The following is a 12,451-nucleotide window of genomic DNA, read 5'->3' on the forward strand; positions in this document are numbered from 1 at the left end:
TCTCCTTGGGTCCTTGGCCAGTTCCTAACCTATACATGTATGGCTTAGTAGAGAACAGGTAAGAGGCAGAGAACTGAGCAAAGATTTTAAAAGTTTCACCATGCTGGGGAGACATTGAGATTGGGACCCAGCTGCGGGTGGGGGGTGGGGGGAGAGATCATCATGATACTCCCAGGTATTTCATTCATTTGAGACCCCAGAAAAGGCCACACCTTTAAACAGGGGTGGGGGCTTTTATCCTGTCAGAAGAAAATATAAATCTGCCATAAAGGACAATAACCTCATCCATGACCTCAAATTATCTACAAATGTTTATATACAATGTCTAACACTCAATAAAAAATAACTAGGAATAATAACAAAGCTGAAACATTTGAAATATAAACAGAGCCACAGGTAATTGAGATATTGGAATTTAAAGCATAGACTTTAAATTGTTTTCAAGATATTAAATGACAAAGTATAGAATTTAGAACAAGAACTGAAACCTATTTTTAAAAGAAACAAATACTAGAACTGAAGGATGCAGTAAATCCCCAGTGTACCCAATGATGGGTTAAATAGCAAATTAGACATAGGTCAAGAAGCAATCAACAGGAAGACAAGGAAATATTGACTGAAACAGAAAAATAGATGAAAAATACAGAAAATACATGAGACATACTTTAGAGCTTTTCACTTTATGCTGTAAATGTAAGTGGAATCCCAAAAGGAAAGAGAATGAGCCGAAATAACTGGACAAGCTACTTATACTTAGTTTCTTTTTCTTTATTTTCTTTCTTTTGGAAATGGAGATATAATAATCTATGGAGTTGTTGAGAGGATTAAATAACACATTTAAAGATCTAGTGCCTAGCACATGGTAAATACAATAAATGGAAGCTAGTGGATTTCAACATCAGTATCATCAAAATTAGAATGCCAAGGAGAAAATTATGAAGAGCAAAGTTGCATGTAAGTCAGAAACTAAAAACTCTCAGTAATTTATGAGAAATATTCTCACTGTAGAAAATATCTTCGAAAAAAACATCTTGAGTGATTTGGGATGAGATTGACAGAATATTTTGTGAGGAAACCAACTTCTTGGTAATCCCCAAGGTATGAATTTGCATCACAAGGAGAGGTGTGTGTGTGTGAATGTTTATCTATATGTACAGGGAGAAGGGGTGGGAAGAGCCATAGACAAAGAATAAGAGAGACTGATTGATTGAATGTTGTTGGAAGAGACATCATCATTGTTGAAGTTAAGTGTCAAAGCCCTGCCAAGTGCACATATCATAAAGTACAAGTGGCTGGTTGTGTGTGAATCTGCTTAGGAAAGGAAAGGGAGTGGAAAGAACATGATTTCAGGACTAGCACAGTAATTAGAACAGCAGTGTGCTAATTAAGGCTCATAAATTTAATGAAACTATTAGCATTTTCTCTTGCAAGTAAAGGTGGATGTTTTTTTCTCCAGGAAATGACACCTGTGAACAATTATCTCTCTTATTATTACTATTAAGATTATTTACATAAGTTGTGCTCATTTAGCATTCAATGCTGTTAAATTTTTTTTTTTATAACAACACCTGATCTCACACTAGATTTCACCCTCACTAGAAAAGTACTTTAGGATCATTGATAATTAATAGTGTAGTACAAATAGACAACACCATAGTTAGGAGACAGATTGTACTGTTACTTTGCTCTTTCTTTGTGGGCATCCTTTCTGTTTGTTTACTAGAAGAAAGTGTTTCAGCATCTTTGAGTGTCTCTAAGGCCTGGTGGAGTCTGAACATTGTGAGTACAACCTTCCAATGCCATTATTCAGCTCAGTAATTCTTTCAATGAGAACTTGCTGAGTACCTACTCTTTGTCAGGAGGAAGCCTGGGGATAGGGACTGTCCTCTGGAAGCACATGTGAATAAATTATTGCACTGAATAAAACTGGTTATGATGACATGCTTTAGGCAAAGCTATAAAAACTCCTCTAAGGGAAAGCAAAGCGTCTACCACTTAGGAAGTTTCATACAGAAAACCTAACCCAAACTACCTTAAACTATAAAGAGACTTTATTAGCACATTTAACTGTTTTTTAGGCCTTCAGATGAGGCTTAATCTAATGTCTTAGTTCATTAAATGCAGTCAACTGATAACGGTTGAGAACTATAAGCACTGGAAACAACTAAGAGGACAAGATAGGTAAGTTCCTTATTGTTGAGTTCTAGTTGTAGGATATAGACAACAAATAAGAAAATGCTAATTGTTGGAAGAGAATTCAAATAATGTGATAATTGAATTGGGTAGCTACTTGGTTTTAAGTGCTCAGGAAGGCTTCTCAGAGATGACACTTAAGGTAACATTTGAATAACAATGAGCCCACCATGCTAAGATCAGAGGGAAGAATATTGCAGGTAGATGGACCAGTTATTACAAAGGTCCAGGTGCAGGCAGGTGGCCGGGTGTGACTGAGGATGGGAAATAAGACAATGGGGAAGGGAGAGAATAGAAGTATGAAGAAGTCGGATCATAGAAGCCACAGTAAAGAAGTTGGATTTATTCCAAATGTGATAGAAAAACATTGGAGGGTTTTGAGCAGGATAGTGATATGATCTAATTTACATTTCAAAAAACGGTGTCCATGGATGCTGTATTTGTATTCTTTTGCTGCCATAACAACCAAAAACAGTTAGATGCTTAAAACATCACAAATATGTTATCTCACAGTTCTGTAGGTCAGCCCAGCGTGTCTCACTGTGTTCTCTGCCAAAGAGTTTGGAAGTTTGCTGTGTCCCCCAGGTTGGGCCACAGTAGGCATCCCGCCCACCTTAGCCCTGGACTAAGCTAGGAGCCAGGGCGTGGGCTGAGTGGGGAATCAGGGGCCAGGCAAGTGACCTAAATGATGAACACGGCCACCGAGAGAGGAAATCTCCAGGCTCTTAAGACTTTGGCAGATAATTCAGCCTTTGAAAGAACTAGCTGCAGACGGTATCCTGCCAGAGAGACTCCAGCCTTGGGCGGAAGGTGGGTGGGGCCGTGCGGCTGGAGAGCCTGCTCAAGTGCGGTCTGCGTTTCCCTCAGATCCGGGCCACTGAAGGAAAGCGGACCCCCTGTTGCCACAGGCCCCATAGACGTGCCTTTGGGGCACATTATGGCCAATGAGAAACGGCGCGGGTCGCCACTGGCACAGGAGATGCAAGGGAAAATTAAACTCACTTTTGAGGATAGCACAACACGTGTAGATTTTCACTTATCAGATCCTGTGTTCTCTATATCACCAAAGCTGATTTAGTGGCAGGAAATGCCTACGGAAAGACTGGTCTGGGTTAGAAATGCCAGTAATCTTGAAGGGATTGTACTGATGTGGGCTTTGGGTGCGAGGCTCTTTGTCTCTTCAGAGATAACCTGAGCTGTCTGTCCTGACTTGTGGGTGTGGGACGGTAAGAAGCCGCAGTCCTGCCCTTGGTGACCATGGCAACGACTCCAGTCCTGAGAGGCCATTTAGCAATGCAAACTCTATATAAATACCAGTCAGTCCAGGGAAACTCTGATGGTAGTGATGCCAAAACTTAAGGGAACTTGGACTTGGCCTCGAATGGGAAATATAGCCTGTGCATAAATTCAAAATCATCTAATTCTGTATCCAGGTGTGCCTAGTCTCTAGAAATCCAGTTAAGGGATATGGGCTTTGAATGTTCAGAAAGGATGTAAGACTGAATGTGTATTCAAGGTTGCATCCAGACAGAATGTGGCCAAGATGCTACTTCAAGCTCACCTGAAATGTGGGCGGCGATATGTTAATTCAAAACCTACCTGGTACTCAAAGACTTAATTAACAAAGAAAGTAGCTTTTCTTTGATAAAAGCACCATTTGACTCCCTACCCTGTATAAAAGGAACTTGAAAATCTTGTTCAAAGCTGGGGTTTGAAACAGAAAGCTCCCGAGTCCAGCTGGCTGTCAATAAATCATTTTTCCTTCTCAAAATCATTCCTGAGTCCTGGCCTTTCTATACGCAAATAATTGAACCTCTCTCAATTTCTACAACAGTACTAGTTGAAAAAACACAGATGAGTGAACAATACTTCCCAGCAGTGCAGAAGTTGACTGTGCTGGACCTTGGGATGGTGTTGCTGCCAGTGGAAGCAGCCTGCCTGATCAGCCACTAGGTCAGGAGCAAACCAAGCTGCACAGTAAGAACCCTTTTCTCAGGAAGAAACGGGCTCTGCTCTCTGAGCCATCCCTCCTTGGCTTCAGCAATTCCCAAGTATCCTACAACCAAGTAATGCTTCCAACCAAGAACTCGAGCAGGTGGTTAGGACTAATATGGCCTGCACATGAATTCAAACTTATCTTATTCTATATCCAAGTATGCCTAGTTCCTGGAAAGCCAAGTAAGTGATACAGGCTCTATAGGCTTTGGATAATCAGGGAGGATGCAGACTGAATGTGTATTCAAACTTACATCCAGACGGAATATGGGGGATATGCTAATTCAAAACCTATCTGGTACTCAGACAAACAAAACTCTAAGAAACTAACAAAGTCCTTTTTGCATAAAAGCACCGTTTGACTCCCCACTCCTACATCCTCTGTATAAAAAGACTTTTTGGCTTTTTGGACAGGAGTTCGCCAGGCCCAGCCTGTCGTAATAAATCTTACTTCTCAGGGATTTCTCGCGTCCTGGCCTTCAAACGCGATCATCCGACTTCTCTCTGCCACAACAGGACAAGCAGCGGCACAGCAAATTCACGTGCTCTTCACACAGTCCAGGTGACGGCTCCTCCCAGGACATCTGCTCCCTTTTCTCCTTTAGACCACAAGTTACAGGGTCATACTTAAAAACAAACAAAAAATATTTCCTCTCAGCAACGAGTGAAAGATGAGGCCTCGCTCACTGGGTTCAGGTGTTTTCGTGGGCCCCAGAAATTGGGCTTTGGGGATCTTCCTAAGGGAGACCAGTTAATTTGGAGATCCTCGTCCTCAGCAGAAAGCCGGCCTGGGCAGATTTTAATGTGTGACCTTGACCTGCGTCTATCATGGAAGGGTCTTCTAAAGTTTCTGGTAGTGGGCATGAACATCTGAAGAAAACCAAACCTACAGTGAAGCACTGTGTGTCATAAGCCTAGTTTTCCTGGTGTCAGAGCTGCTGCTCTTCAGGGCTGGTCTTCATATACCTGGGCTTTGGGGCTGCCAATGTAAATAAACTATACTGCCTCTCCTTCCCCCTCCCTTTTTTAAATTTATTTATTTTTTTGGTAGCCATACAGTTGCTACAATCACTGGACATGTCTTCCAAACACATAGTGCCTTGAGAAATCCTAGAGCCTGAAGCTGCCATTTAGAGAGAAACTAATGTGTGTAAGGGAAGGGGGGGAAAGGGTGTTTGTAAATGTATGGCCCATCGATGGGAACATACACAAGAAAATGGCAGGGGAGCCAGGGACTGGGGATCAAAAAATATACTTGTCCACTCAAAAAAGAAACACAAGTAAGAACAAAAAGAAAAAAAACAAACAAAAAACCAAGAGTCTCACAAGGATGAAATCTAGGTTCTCTTCTGGAAGCTCTGGGGAAGATTCTAATTTCAGGCTCTTTCAGGTGTTGGTAGAATTCAGTTGTAGAACTGAGGCTGTCATTTCTTTGCTGGCTGTCAGCCAGGGACCACCCTTAGCTCCTCGAGGCCTCTCTCCATTCCTTGCTCCTGCATCTCAGAACCAGCAATGGAGGATCAAATCTTTCTCATGCCACTGCCTCTTTTCTGCCTCCTCTGTGCTGCATTTTTCCAACTTAAGCCAGAAAAAGTTCTCTGCTTCTCAGGGTTCATGTGATTAGATTGGGCCCACTAGATAATGCTGGATAATCTCCCCATCTCAAGGTCCGTAACCTTCACATCTACAAAGACCCTTTTGCTATATAATGTAACATTTTCACAGGTTCTGGAGATGAAGAAGTGGACCTCTTTGGGGGGAAAGGGTGAAAGGGGAGTTAACTTACCACAGATGCTGTGTGGAAATTATAGTTGGGTGGGCCAGGGGTAAAATTGGGATCAGGACAAGTTATAAGGGTATTTCAATAGTCCAAGAAAGACGTTATGGTGCTTGCAAACAGAATGGTACTGGCAGAGAAAAAAAAGAGAAATGGGGTTGATAGGACTTGCTGGCAGATTAGAGGTTGGGGGTAATAAAGGAAAGAGGAATCAAGAGTAACACCTAGCTTTGGTTTTGAGTTTTGTTTGTTTTTGGCTTGAGTGGGTAGATGATGAGAGTGCCTTTCCTTGAGATAGCAAAGATTGGTATGGTAGTCATTGTTGCTGTTCAACAAATATTTCTTGGGAAACGGACTTCGGCCCAGTGGTTAGGGCGTCCGTCTACCATATGGGAGGTCCGCGGTTCAAGCCCCGGGCCTCCTTGACCCGTGTGGAGCTGGCCATGCGCAGTGCTGATGCGCGCAAGGAGTGCCGTGCCACGCAAGGGTGTCCCCCGCGTGGGGGAGCCCCACGCGCAAGGAGTGCGCCCGTGAGGAAAGCCGCCCAGCGTGAAAAGAAAGAGCAGCCTGCCCAGGAATGGCGCCGCCCACACTTCCCGTGCCGCTGACGACAACAGAAGCGGACAAAGAAACAAGACGCAGCAAATAGACACCAAGAACAACCAGGGGAGGGGGGGGAATTAAATAAATAAATAAATCTTTAAAAAAAAAAAACAAAAACAAATATTTCTTGTTCGCCCATCTTCTTGGTCCCCTTTTGCTTGGTTGGGGCCTTGTAACAAAATCTGGCAACAAGATGTGTCACTTCTGGGTCTGAGCATTTAACTGCCAGTGCAAAGTCCTTAAGAGCTCTCTTTCCCTCTCACAGATAATGGCCTGGGTCCTGGAATAAGGATGATATGGAGCAGAAGTTACTGCCGACTTAACATTCAGCAGTTTAAAAGCTTTGCTGTTTGGGAGTTGTTTCAGACCAGGATCTAGTCTCTCCTGAATGACATTGGGGAGGAGCAGGTCTTTTGCAGAAGCAGGAACAGACTTATGAATTGGCCATGTTAAGTTCTAGTGCATCATAAACTGTGTATCCAGTTCTGTTCCTCTGGCCACGTCACTGCTTTACTTCAATTAGTATTAGCATATTGACTTCATTCTCACAGACCTGTTACTTCTAGGTTTTAGACTATCTGCCAGCTCCTCACAAGGCATGCTTCCCAGTCCAAATCCAGAGGGGAGAGAGTGTGCTTCCCAGACAGGTCAAAGTTCCCAGAATGGAGTGTCTCTCACCTATCATGTGCTAATCTTAGAGCCACTCATTGTGACCAGAGCAATGGGTTCTCTTTATTGGCTCAGGCCAGTTTCTATCTCTGGAGCTGAAATTGGGACCCATCCCATGGAAATGTCATGACTAAGAAAACAAGATCACTATTGGGAAGGGAGAACATGGGAATAGATGCTGGGAAGGCACGTCCACTGCAAGAGAAAAAATACCTTCCATTTCCTATTGTAGGCCTGGCACTGTGCTTGGAACTTTGCATGTACTTTCTTAACGATATTCCCATCTTTCAGGGACCCATTATAAACACTGACAATTTCAGCTAGAATTGATGAGAAAATCTTGTACATAAATTTTATCCACCAACAGATTCATTTGGGCAAACGTTTTTCTCATGGAAGCTATGAAAAAAATAACATTTTTGACAGTGCCACAACTATGATAATTAGCCATGTAGAGATGCCTGAAAAGCCTGAAGTCTGCCCATTTTTAGCTGGTGTATGACCTGCATTGCCTACATCCCCGTAGGCTCCCTCAGCCTCTACTGAACAGGGAGGAGACCACATTTATGATTCCTACCCACAAATGACTAGAAAGCAGTCTTACCCAAAGTAGGCCATCAGATTCTTTGTATATTTTGAAAAGCAACCTGGAGACCCTTATCAGTCTCCAGTGGAAACTTGAAAAGTCATGAGCCTGAAGCAGCTGTATGTATGCCAAAGTAGACAAAGCCAACCTGCTGAGGAGTGAAGCAGACACCAAAAAGTAGTGATATGTGACTGTGTGGCCTCAGGAGGCAGGGAGAGGAATCCATGGTTGTGGACTTGTGGTGCCTATTCATTTCTCCTGAAGCAGCAATTCACTTTTTGTTGAGTTCCAAGAAGCACCCCTATCTTTCCAGTAAGTTACTTTACTTCTTTGACTTGAACGAATGTGAGTAGATGTGGGTTCCTTATACCAAATGATCTCTGATGAAGATGCTCATGAAGGCAAAGAGTTCTCAAGAGTTTGGTTTTCTCCAGAAGGACATTTTTTTAAGGTTCTTTACCCTCATAACATTTCCATTCAGTTCACATGGTACTTTCTGAATTCTCATTTCTATACCTCTCACTGTGCTTTGATCTTCCTGAGGGCAGGGACTATGTCTTTTTCACATTCAAATCCCTAAAACACACACAGAGTGAGGGGATTCTGCAGTGAAGTTCATATAAATTAATGATAGCGTCATCAGTTGGCTCTCCCAGGGAAAGAAAAGGCAGGAGAGCATGGACCAGGATGGTTGGTAAGCTAACTTTCCCTTCCTATACCTATCAAAGAAGCCACTTTGTCCAGATATTCCAAAAGAAATGTATGAAACATGAAAACTCCACTCAAAAATATGATTGCAGGGATGACTCCACCACCAAGTGATTAAACCAAATATCATTGATTGTACACTTTGGATGGATTTATGCTTTATTAATATGTATCAATAAACTTGTTTTTAAAAATCCATGCTTTCAAGTCAACAACCGCCCCACACACACACACACAAAGTGGGATGGGGGTGGGAATTCTCCTTACCAAGGGTTTTTAATAGAGGAACCTGTTTTTATGAGTTTGAGTCCTTTCCTAGATGGACAACACATTGATAGAACAAATTTTCAGATGACCAGTGAGTGAGACACATGCATGAAGCTCTCTGTTTGGATTTGCCCAAGAAGAGATGTGTTTTCTCAGGCGTTATACGTATGTTATGATTGTTGTCATATTTATATTGCTGGGCAATTGGTACTTTATTTATTTTTATTTTTTTAAAGATTTATTTTTTATTTCTTTATCTCCCCTTCACCCCCCATTGTCTGCTCTCTGTGTCCACTTGCTGCGTGCTCTTCTGTGTCCGCCTTTGTCAGTGGCACCCAGAATCTGCATCTCATCTTGTTGGGTCATCTTGCTGCATCAGCTCTCCATGCATGCAGCGCCATCCCTGGGCAGGCTGCACTTCTTTCATGCTGGATGTTATGGGGTGCACCCCCTGCGCATGGGGCTCCCCTACATGGGGGACACCCCTGCGTGGCACGGCACTCCCTGTGCACATCAGCACTGCGCATGGGCCAGCCCCACACGGGTTGGGAGGCCCTGGGTTTGAACCCTGGACCTCCCATGTGGTAGGCGGACGCCCCATCCATTGGGCCAAATCCGCTTCCCAATTGCTGCTTTTAGAAACAATGCCAACAACTGACCCCTGTAATGTTATTTGTTCAAAAGCCACCATTTTGCTTTTTGTTGTTGTTATTGTTTAATCACTGGAATAAAATTTTAATCTTAAAAACTAAGAAAACTGAATCTGCTCTTTTTTAAATCTTTTTGTCTTTTTTTTAAGATAAATTGATCACACAAAACGTTACATTAAAAAACATAAGAAGTTCCCATATACTCCACTCCCCACCTCCCCACTCCGGCTCCTCCCACATCAGCATCCCCTTTCATCAGTAAGGCACATTCATTGCATTTGGTGAATATACCCTGGAGCACTTCCACACCACATGGACCATGGCTTACACTGTGGTTGACACTCTTCCCCAGTCCATCCAGTGGATTATGGCAGGATAAACAAAGTTCTGCATCTGTCCCTGCAATATTGTTCAGGACAACTCCAAGTCCCCAAATGCCCCATATCATACCTCTTCCTCCCTCTCCCAGCCCTCAGCAACTCCCATGGCAACCGTCTCTATATCAATGATATAATTTCTTCCATTGATAGAGTCACAACAGTTCTATAGTAAAATACCAGCAAGTCCACTCCAGTCCATATTATATTGTTGTGGAATTTAAGAGAAGTTCAATTATTTGAGTATAGAGAGGCCAGGACTCAGGAATGATTTTGAGAAGGAAAAATGGTTTATTGACGGCCGGCCGGACTCGGGAGCTTTCAGTTTGAATCCCGAGCCCTGAACAAGATTTTCAAACGTCTTTTATACAGAGAGGAAAGGCCAAATGGTCCCTTTGTTTCAGTTCTCAATAGGCTTCAATTAGCATATATCTTCCACATCTTAGGTAAGCTTTTAGCATGGACTCCAGACATTCTAGATAAGCCTTTAGCATATTTGGTTTTTGCATTTCCCCTAAATACCCAAAGTTTATAGCCCTTGCACTGTTAAACATTTCCTGGGACTGGAGCCGCCCGCCACTGTCCCTAAGGGCAGGACTGCAGCCTCCCACCGCTCCACACCCACAAGTCAAACAACTTAGTTATTTCTGAAGAGACACAGAGCCCTCCACCCATAGCCCACATCAATATTCCTCCATCTTGTAGACCCTGTGATGGTGAAGTCCACTCCACCTCTAAATCAAGAGGGGGCTTAGATCCCACATGGCTAATGGATGTGATTCTCCTGCTTGCAGTTGCAGACACTCTCAGTTCCCCGGTGTGGTGGTTGATCATTCTCACCTCCCTGTCAGCTGACCTGGGTACATCCAACAAACAAGAGAGTAGGCATTGTAACTCTGCTGAGGATCAGGGTCCAGCTGGCACATGGACAGTCCAGAGTGAATCTGCTCTTTGATCTTCTATTTCTTACTAACTTACTATTATATAAGAAGGATTGAGCAGGAGTTTTCTCACATTGTTTTAAAACCAGGATGGTTTGGCTTTGGGCCAATAGAAATGTTGCAGAACCACAGTTGCCTGGTCCATGCTGGTAATTAGTCTGTAAGCAATGGTTTTATTATAATTGTATTAAATGAGGACCTGTTACCAACTGTTAAAGAAGGCTCTGAAGTGAACTAATAATGTGCATCTAATGAGCAGACATAACAAGTTAGGCTTTATTATATCACACAATATGTCATTTGCTTACTTTTTATATGAAAATCTACAGCCAATATTTTGTCTCCACTAAAATCAAGTAGACCAGCAAGATCAAGTCTGGCTGGTTATTTTTCTTCATGGATTTCATGGTTAGATGAACTTCTACAGGTTGTTTTTGCAAACCATGGAGAAAAAGTATATTTTAAAACAGACATCTGTCTATTGCAGACAGCTAGTCTATTTGTGAGGATGAGATTTGAATTAGAAAAACACAAACTACTCCTTAAAAAGTAGTTTGAATATATATTTATATGCAAGATCACTAGAGGAAAAAAAGAATCATTGCTTGAAACTTTCTTTATATTACAATATTGATTTGGATTTCATTTTTCTTATAATAAAGGGCACAATGTATTATATTAAGGAAAAGAACATATACCATTGGGGTGCAGAGCCAGTCACTGTTTAAAATCTTTGTAATATTTTTCACAATTCCCTGTTAATTTTTGCCCATGCCCATTTTTCCCTGTTAATTTTTATTCCCTGAATGAGTGGTTTCATGCCTACCTCCTTTTCTATTTGTATCAAATACAGAGTATATATAGATTATTGGGAGACTTCTGGGAAGATGGCAGCTTAGAGATAGAGCTCACCTCTCTTCTAAAAACAGCAAGAGGAGAGGCAGAAACTGCCCATCAAAAAAATGTTCTAGAGGTTTGCAGAGAAGGGGAGCGCTATCTACTATCCAGGATGGAGTGGGACGTGGAGACAAGAAGTGGAAGCAAAAACGGAGTGAATCACTGCCACAAGAGGAAACGGCACCCACTTCCCACCCTTGAGGAGTCACCATTGATGCAGACTGGAACTGGCTGCTGCTGACTCAGAACAGAGCAGAGACTCAATGGGAACAGGGAGGACTCCACTGAGCCAAGTGTGGCTTTTGATCAGCAAGTTTGGAATGGGGGCCTGGTTGTGAATCATAGTTCTAGGCTCCTCAGTGGGAGAATTCCCAAGGATATTGTTTTTGCACCAGCCAATGGAGGTTGGAGTAAAGACACTCCCTTCCAGTGCTGCTGGGAAAGGTCTGCCGAAGAGCACCATCTGCTCACAGGCCAGGAAAGTGCACTCCAGGAATTCTAAAGAGAGAGAAAGTGCACTCCAGGAATTCTAAAGAGAGAGAAAAACTTTACTGTCCCGCTGCCCAGGGACCTTGGAAAATGGTCTGTACCCCATTAGTGGGTCCCTGACCCTGTTTTGATAACTAAACACAGGAAGTTTTTAAAAAAGATTTGTTGATTTATTGATTTCTCCCTTCCCTCCATTGTCTGCTCTCTGTGTCCATTCACTGTACATTCTTCCGTAAATGTTTGTCTTCTCTTCAGGTGGCACTGGGAACTGATCCTGGAACCTTTCAGAGTGGGAGAGA

The 12,451-nt window shown here is 42.7% G+C and overlaps 1 pseudogene; it reads left to right on the top strand.

The window, feature by feature from the left end:
- Window positions 1-2,881: 2,881 nt before the first annotated feature.
- Window positions 2,882-4,754, top strand: LOC101438995 (Fanconi anemia core complex-associated protein 24 pseudogene; annotated as a pseudogene).
- The last annotated feature ends 7,697 nt before the right edge of the window (window positions 4,755-12,451 follow it).

Source organism: Dasypus novemcinctus, chromosome 18, assembly GCF_030445035.2.
Source record: "Dasypus novemcinctus isolate mDasNov1 chromosome 18, mDasNov1.1.hap2, whole genome shotgun sequence".
NCBI classification, from domain to species: domain Eukaryota; kingdom Metazoa; phylum Chordata; class Mammalia; order Cingulata; family Dasypodidae; genus Dasypus; species Dasypus novemcinctus.